Source organism: Arachis hypogaea, chromosome 12, assembly GCF_003086295.3.
Source record: "Arachis hypogaea cultivar Tifrunner chromosome 12, arahy.Tifrunner.gnm2.J5K5, whole genome shotgun sequence".
Taxonomy (NCBI): Eukaryota; Viridiplantae; Streptophyta; class Magnoliopsida; order Fabales; family Fabaceae; genus Arachis; species Arachis hypogaea.
The window spans coordinates 78,612,938-78,620,008 of record NC_092047.1 but is presented as its reverse complement, the minus strand read 5'-3'; the positions used below and the strand labels follow the sequence as shown (position 1 = coordinate 78,620,008).

At 39.8% G+C, this 7,071-nt stretch overlaps 1 non-coding gene across 1 annotated transcript; it reads right to left on the bottom strand.

Annotated features, from left to right (window-relative positions):
• Nucleotides 1-5,885: 5,885 nt before the first annotated feature.
• Nucleotides 5,886-5,989, bottom strand: LOC112730850 (small nucleolar RNA R71). Its single transcript, XR_003166655.1, has one exon. It is a non-coding gene; the product is annotated as a small nucleolar RNA R71 (small nucleolar RNA).
• Nucleotides 5,990-7,071: the final 1,082 nt, after the last annotated feature.

Here is a 7,071-nt window from a genome sequence, read left to right as displayed (position 1 = left end):
CATCCACAAACAAATGGACAAGCGGAAGTGTCCAACCGGGAAATCAAGAGAATCTTGGAGAAAGTGGTCAATCCGCAAAGAAAGGATTGGAGCCTTGACAAACCCCAATTTGACGGTTTGTTTTGCATTGAATTTATAACATTTTGATAACCTTTTGTCACATTTAGCCTAAGAATTAGCATGGTTTTGTTATCTCTTCCATAATTGTGCTTAAGTGTAAAAACATGCTTTTTAAGCCTTATTTTGGTGAATTCTAGTTTCTGTTTGATTCCATAAGATGCCTTGATGTGTTTGCTAGTAACCTCAGGTTGAAACTAGGCATGGATCAAAGGAAGCAAGGAAGGAAGCATACAAGTGGAGAGAAGCATAGAAAGTCAAAGAAGCAAAGTCAGCCATGCACGCGCACGCGCACAAGGCGCTCACGCGCACATTGCAGAATCGACCAGGGACGCGCACGCGTACCATGCGCGCACGCGCCGATGATGGCACATGACCTCATTAATGCAACACGTGCCTGGCGATTTGAGAGGTTTTCTGAACCCATTTTGGTGCCAAATTGCTAAGGGAAAGGAATAAAAGGATGAAGGATTAAGGGGAAGGCATCACTTAGGACTTTTCATACTTTTCATACTTTAGAAGTTAGTTACCATTAGTTTAGTTTTAGCTTTGTAGTTAGTTTCTAGAGAGAGAAGCTCTCTCTTCTCTCTAGGATTAGGATTAGGTTAATCTCTCTTCTTAGATCTAGGTTTAACTCAAGCTTTGATTCACTTTTCATTTATCAATTCTTAATCTTCTCCTCTTCCTCTTTCTAGTTGTGTGCTTTAATAATTGTAATTCTTCATTTTGTTTTGGATATATTGTTGTTCCTTGGTTTTCTTTCAATAATGCAATTTGAGGTAATTCATGATAATTGTGATTTCCTTGATTGTTGTTGTTAATTCTTTACATTCAATTGTAGTTAGAATTCATTCTTGTTGTGATTGACTATACTTTTCTTTTGTGCCTTCCAAGTGTTTGATGAAATGCTTGGTGGATTTTAGTGTAGATTTTGTTCCTCTTGGCCTAGGTAGAGTAATTAGTGACACTTGAGTTATCTAATTCCTTTGTTGATTGATAATTGGAGAGATTGCTAATTGGTTTGGAGTGCACTAAGGCTAGTCTTTCCTTGGGAGTTGGCTAGGACTTGTGGCTCAAGTCAATTCATCCACTTGACTTTCCTTTCTTTAGTAAGGGTTAACTAAGTGGTAGCAATGAACAATTCTCATCACAATTGAGAAGGATAACTAGGATAGGACTTCTAGTTCTCACACCTTACCAAGAGCCTTTTATAGTTGTTAGTTTATTTTCATTGCCATTTACTTTTCATGCTTCTTATCCAAAACCCCAAAACAACTCATAACCAATAACAAGACACTTTATTGTAATTCCTAGGGAGAACGACCCGAGGTCCAATACTTCGGTTTATAAATTTTAGGGGTTTGTACTAGTGACAAACAACTTTTTGTATGAAAGGATTATTGCTTGGTTTAGAAACTATACTTGCAACGAGAATTCATTTGTGAAATTCTATACCATCAAAAATCCAATCGTCAAAATGGCGCCGTTGCCGGGGATTTGCAATGGTGTTGTGTTATTGGTTATTGTACATATGTGAATATTGTGAATAGGTTTATCTTTTGTTGTTTCTTAATTTTTGTTAGTTTTATTTTGTTCTCTCATTATGAATTCTCACCACTTTGGCTTTGAGTTTGGTTCTAAGTGTGTTGTAGGAAATGTGGACTTTAATGGCAACATGTACCATGGATGGAACCAACAAAGATGGGAAGAGCCTCAAGGAATTGATCACTCCTATTGGCAACAACCTCCGGATACTTATAGGTGTAATTTCCATCCTAATGCATGCCAACTTAGCGGCTATGATGATTCTTTTTGTGACACTCAACAACCACCATCATATGCCTATGAATCTCATCCTCAACATGAACCTCAACCATTCTCACAAGCCTTTCATCACCAAGCACCACCCTATGATCCATATCCATCATATAACCAATCATCCATACCATATTTTTATGGCCATTATGAGCAAGAACCTCTAGAATCACCACAACCATATCAAGATTACTCCCAAGAACCACCTCAATACTCATCATCTCCATACCTTTACCATGAAGAACCACCTTCCTACTATGAACCCTCCCCCCAATTTAATGAAACCTTCCACCCACCCCAATCTCCAAGAGATGAAACCCTTGGTGTTCTTGTTCAAGGGCAAGAAGAGATGAAAAGGGATGTGCAAAATTTCATGGCCGCCTTGGATGCGGTAACAAATCAATTAGCCTCCCAATGCTTGAACACTCAAGGAACTCCCATGGCTACATGTGGAGAATCAAATGAAGAACATAGCATGAAGGAGAGATTGGAAACCCCGGTGGGAAATGAGGGAAGTTGCTTTGTATTGGAACAATTGGAGGAAGCTTTAATTGTTGAAGACAAGGAAGAAGTGGTTGAAGATCTCGGAGATGTTGAAAGTCCATGGGAATGTAGCATCATGGAGAACTCTTCCAAGAAGCTTGATATTGATGTTGAGGAGGGCGCGTGATGCCAAGGCATCTTAGGCTAGTTTCACTAGCATTTTTCTGTTAGTTTTAGTTGTTTTATGCATTTTTTTGAGCTTAAAGTAACCAAAAATGGTTAAATGAAGAACAAAGCAAGGAATCATTCAACATGAAGATTTTGATGCAAATTCCATGAGTTTTTAGTTATATTATTTGAATGCTATGAATGGAAGATTTCTCATGAAACTTTGCAAGACTCTGATGCAATTGTTTAGATGATTTCAGGGAAGAAGAGGCTAAGCAAGGAAGTAACAAAATCAATAAAGGAAGCTTGAATATCACATGTGGAGTTTAAGTTCCAGTTTAAGCCTAAACTGGAGCTTAAACGCCAGAATCATGAAGGCTAAGAAATGCTGGAATTGAAGTTTAACCTCCAGTTTAACCTTAAACTGGAGGTTAAACGCCAGAATGAAAAGTCTCACCAAAGAAGCATTCCACGTTTAACCTCCAGTTTGACCTCAAACTGGAGGTTAAACGCCAGAATGATAATGCCACTCAGGAAGGAGTTCCACGTTTAACCTCCAGTTTAACCTTAAACTGGAGGTTAAACGCCAGAAATGGGAAGTGCACCAGGGAGCCATTTCCACGTTTAAGCTCCAGTTTGACCTCAAACTGGAGCTTAAACGTGTTCGACCAAGAACTTTCCTCCAGGGTTGCTTTCTCCATTTCCACGTTTAAGCTCCAGTTTGACCTCAAACTGGAGCTTAAACGTGTTCGACACCTCCAGGGCTACCATTCTAAGCTTCCACGTTTAACCTCCAGTTTAACCTTAAACTGGAGGTTAAACGTGTTCGACCTCCAGGATGCCTCCTTCCATTTCCACGTTTAACCTCCAGTTTGACCTTAAACTGGAGGTTAAACGTGTTCGACCTCCAGGGCTGCCCTTCCTATATCCACGTTTAAGCTTCAGTTTAACCTTAAACTGAAGCTTAAACGTGTTCGACTACATGACTCTCCAGGGCTGCCTTCTTCCATTTCCACGTTTAAGCTTCAGTTTAACCTTAAACTGAAGCTTAAACGTGCTTCTACAAAAAGCCTCACTGGAAGTGTCTGGCGTTTAAGCTGCAGTTTAAGCTTAAACTGCAACTTAAACGCCACTCTTGGAAAAGGTTTCTGGGCCAAAAATATTGCGGTTTAAGTTAGTCTTTGAGCACAAACATTAACTTAAACTTACTCTGGTATGAAACCCAATTGAATATCATGGTTTATGGGATTGGGCCTGAAGGATTGATGAGTTTGAAATTTCAATTTATTGAGTCATGTGTCATTATTTGATTATCACTAAGTTGGCTCAATGAATGTTACAGAATTTGGATCAACAGCCTCATCAAAATTATGGATCATAAACCCAAGGCAAAAGGAAAGCAGGGAGAGGCCTCAAAGCCCAAGAAACACAACAGAAGCTCAATATAGAAAGTGTATAAATAGGATAGAATTTAAGTTAGAGAGAACTTTTTGGAACTTTTTGCAACTTTTACCTTTTCATTTAGCTAGTTTTCATATCTTTGTAGTTGAATTCAGAGCTATGACTCACTAAACCCCTTTCATTGGGTTAGGGAGCTCTATTGTAATTCAATGAATCAATAATAGTTTATCTTCTTCTTCAATCTTTTCTCTTGAATTTTGTTAGAAAGCTTCTCGTTCTAATTCCATTGGGTAGTTGTCTTGGGAAAGAAACTACCCATAATTGGAATCCTTCGGAACCTTGGGAAAGGAATGGAGGATTCATGCTAGAGAAGCTTTCTCACAGTGAATTGGATTGGGGTTTGGATGGATATTGTGACATGTAATCCTACCAAATTATGGTTCATGAAACTGTGTGGTATAATCAGTGATCGAGCATCATCTCTTCTTATGAACATTTAAACCAAGGGATAGGGAATTTGTTTGTTTTTAGAGAGAATTGGTGAGCCAAGGGATTGGGATCCAATCATATAAGATTGCCAAGCAAAATTCAATGAACGCATTGGTTGAAGAAGGGATATACATGTTTTGATTCGGAGATCTCAATATCTCCTAACACCCAATGAATTCCCCATTTCTGATTTCCACTTCTTTTTACATTCTGCAACTCAATTCATGCAATCACCCCCACTCCCTTTTAATTTTCAGCAATTTAGCTTCTGCTTTTTAATTCATGCAATTTAAGATTCCGCCATTTAAGTTCTTGTCATTTACATTTCCCGCCATTTTTTACATTCCGCAACTCTCATCTAAATCTTGATTCCGCTCAACTAGCACACACTTCTAATCCGAATTGCTCATTCAACCAATCCTTGTGGGATTCGACCTCACTCTATTGTGAGTTTTTACTTGACGATAACCGGTGCACTTGCCGGAAGGAATTTTGCCGATCGTGCAATTTCCTAAATCGTAGCATAACTAGTTTATGCGCATCAAGTTTATGGCGCCGTTGCCGGGGATTGGTTTTCGATTGACAATTCTCCAATTGGAAGTTAACTAGATTGAGCATTTTTTTTGTTTTGATTAATTCAGTACAAGTTACTTGTTGAATTTTAATTTCTGCACTCTATTACATGCTTTCTTTCTTTATATCTTTAAATTCAAGCAACTAACTCACTGACTCACTAACTGTTTGAATTAATTCCTCAATTGATCTAACCATACTCTTCCATTAACCAAGAGTATTTCACTTGTTTGTTGCCTGTGCTGTGTTCTTGTATGACAGGTAGGAGAGGAGAGACATCAACTCCTCCATATACCGAACCAGAGAGGACCCTTCATAGACTTAGAAGGGAAGCAAGAGGGAAGAGAGTACTGGGAGAAGAAGAATCTGAAGGAGAATCTGAGGACAATTTTGAGGAAGCTCTAGATCTCAACATGGATAGAGAAGTTCACAACCATGAGAGAGCTGATGGAAACAATGCCATTCCTGAGAGGAGGGTTCTTAGTTCATACATAAACCCAACCTCTGGGAATTGTGGTAGCAGCATTCAGAAACCACCCATTCAGGCCAACAATTTTGAGCTCAAACCACAGCTAATATCACTTGTGGAGAATCATTGTTCATTTGGTGGGAGTGCTAATGAAGATCCCAACCAACATCTCACAAAATTCCTGAGAATTTGTGACACTGTGAAGTCCAATGGAGTCCAGGAAGATGCCTATAAACTGCTTTTGTTCCCATTTTCACTTAGGGACAAGGCAGCTAAGTGGCTGGAATCATTCCCAAGGGGGAGTCTAACAACATGGGATGAAGTGGAAAGCAAGTTTCTGGCACGTTTCTACCCCCCACAAAAGGTCAATAGGCTTCGATCTGAGGTTCAAACTTTTAGACAACAAGATGGTGAAACTCTCTACGAGGCATGGGAGAGATTCAAGGATTTGACAAGGAAATGCCCACCAGACATGTTCCATGACTGGGTGCAATTGCATATTTTCTATGATGGACTCTCTTATGAATCAAGGAAGGCTGTAGACCATTCATCAGGAGGTTCATTGAACAGGAAAAAGACTGTGGAAGAAGCCATTGAAGTGATTGAGACAGTGGCTGAGAATGAGTACTATTATGCATCAGAGAGGCACAACACTAAGGGAGTCATGGAGCTGAACCATGTTGATACAATTCTAGCCCAAAACAAAGTGTTTGCCAAGCAACTAGCAGAGCTTACCAGGCAATTAGAAACAAAGCAAGTGGCTGCAATACACACACAAGATCAAGAGGAAGTAAGCAATGAAGGAGGTGATTGGGAAGAGGCCAACTATGTGGGAAACCAACAAAGACAATCATATGATCCACACTCCAACACTTACAACCCAGGATGGAAAAATCACCCAAACTTTGGGTGGGGGAACCAACAAACCCAACCACAAAACCACAAACCTTACAACCACAACCCACATAACAATCCCACATACCAAAACTCCAACCAAAGATCATACCAAGCCACACAAAACACTTACTCACAACCACCATATTATGGCCAAAATAATCAACCTACCCAACCTAATCCGAACCAACAATTTCAAGATCAATTAAACCGGATAGAAGGAATGCTTGCAACCATGAGTCAAGACATAACCGAATTGAAAGGCTTCAGGGATGATGTGAGAGCTACCTTAAGGAACCATGGTGAAAAACTCAAGAGGATGGAGTCTCAAGTAGGAGAGCTATCTCAACAGGCCCCCAAATCAACTGCAGTGTTCCCTAGTGACACAGAAAAGAATCCTAAAGGGGAACAAAAGAGAGTGAGATGGGAAGAATGCAAGGCCATCACCATATTGAAGGAAGTCTCAGAAGAAGAAGGAATCAGACCCTCAAAACAGGAGCCAGAAAGCTTGAAGGAAGGTGTGGAAGAAGCACAGCAAGAAAGTGAAACTGAGCAAGCCAAAGAATTGCAAAAAGGCATGATGGAAGCATATAAACCAAAAGCACCATTTCCTCAGAGGTTAGGAGGAGGTGAAAAAGGGAAAACCTATTCAAGGTTTTTAG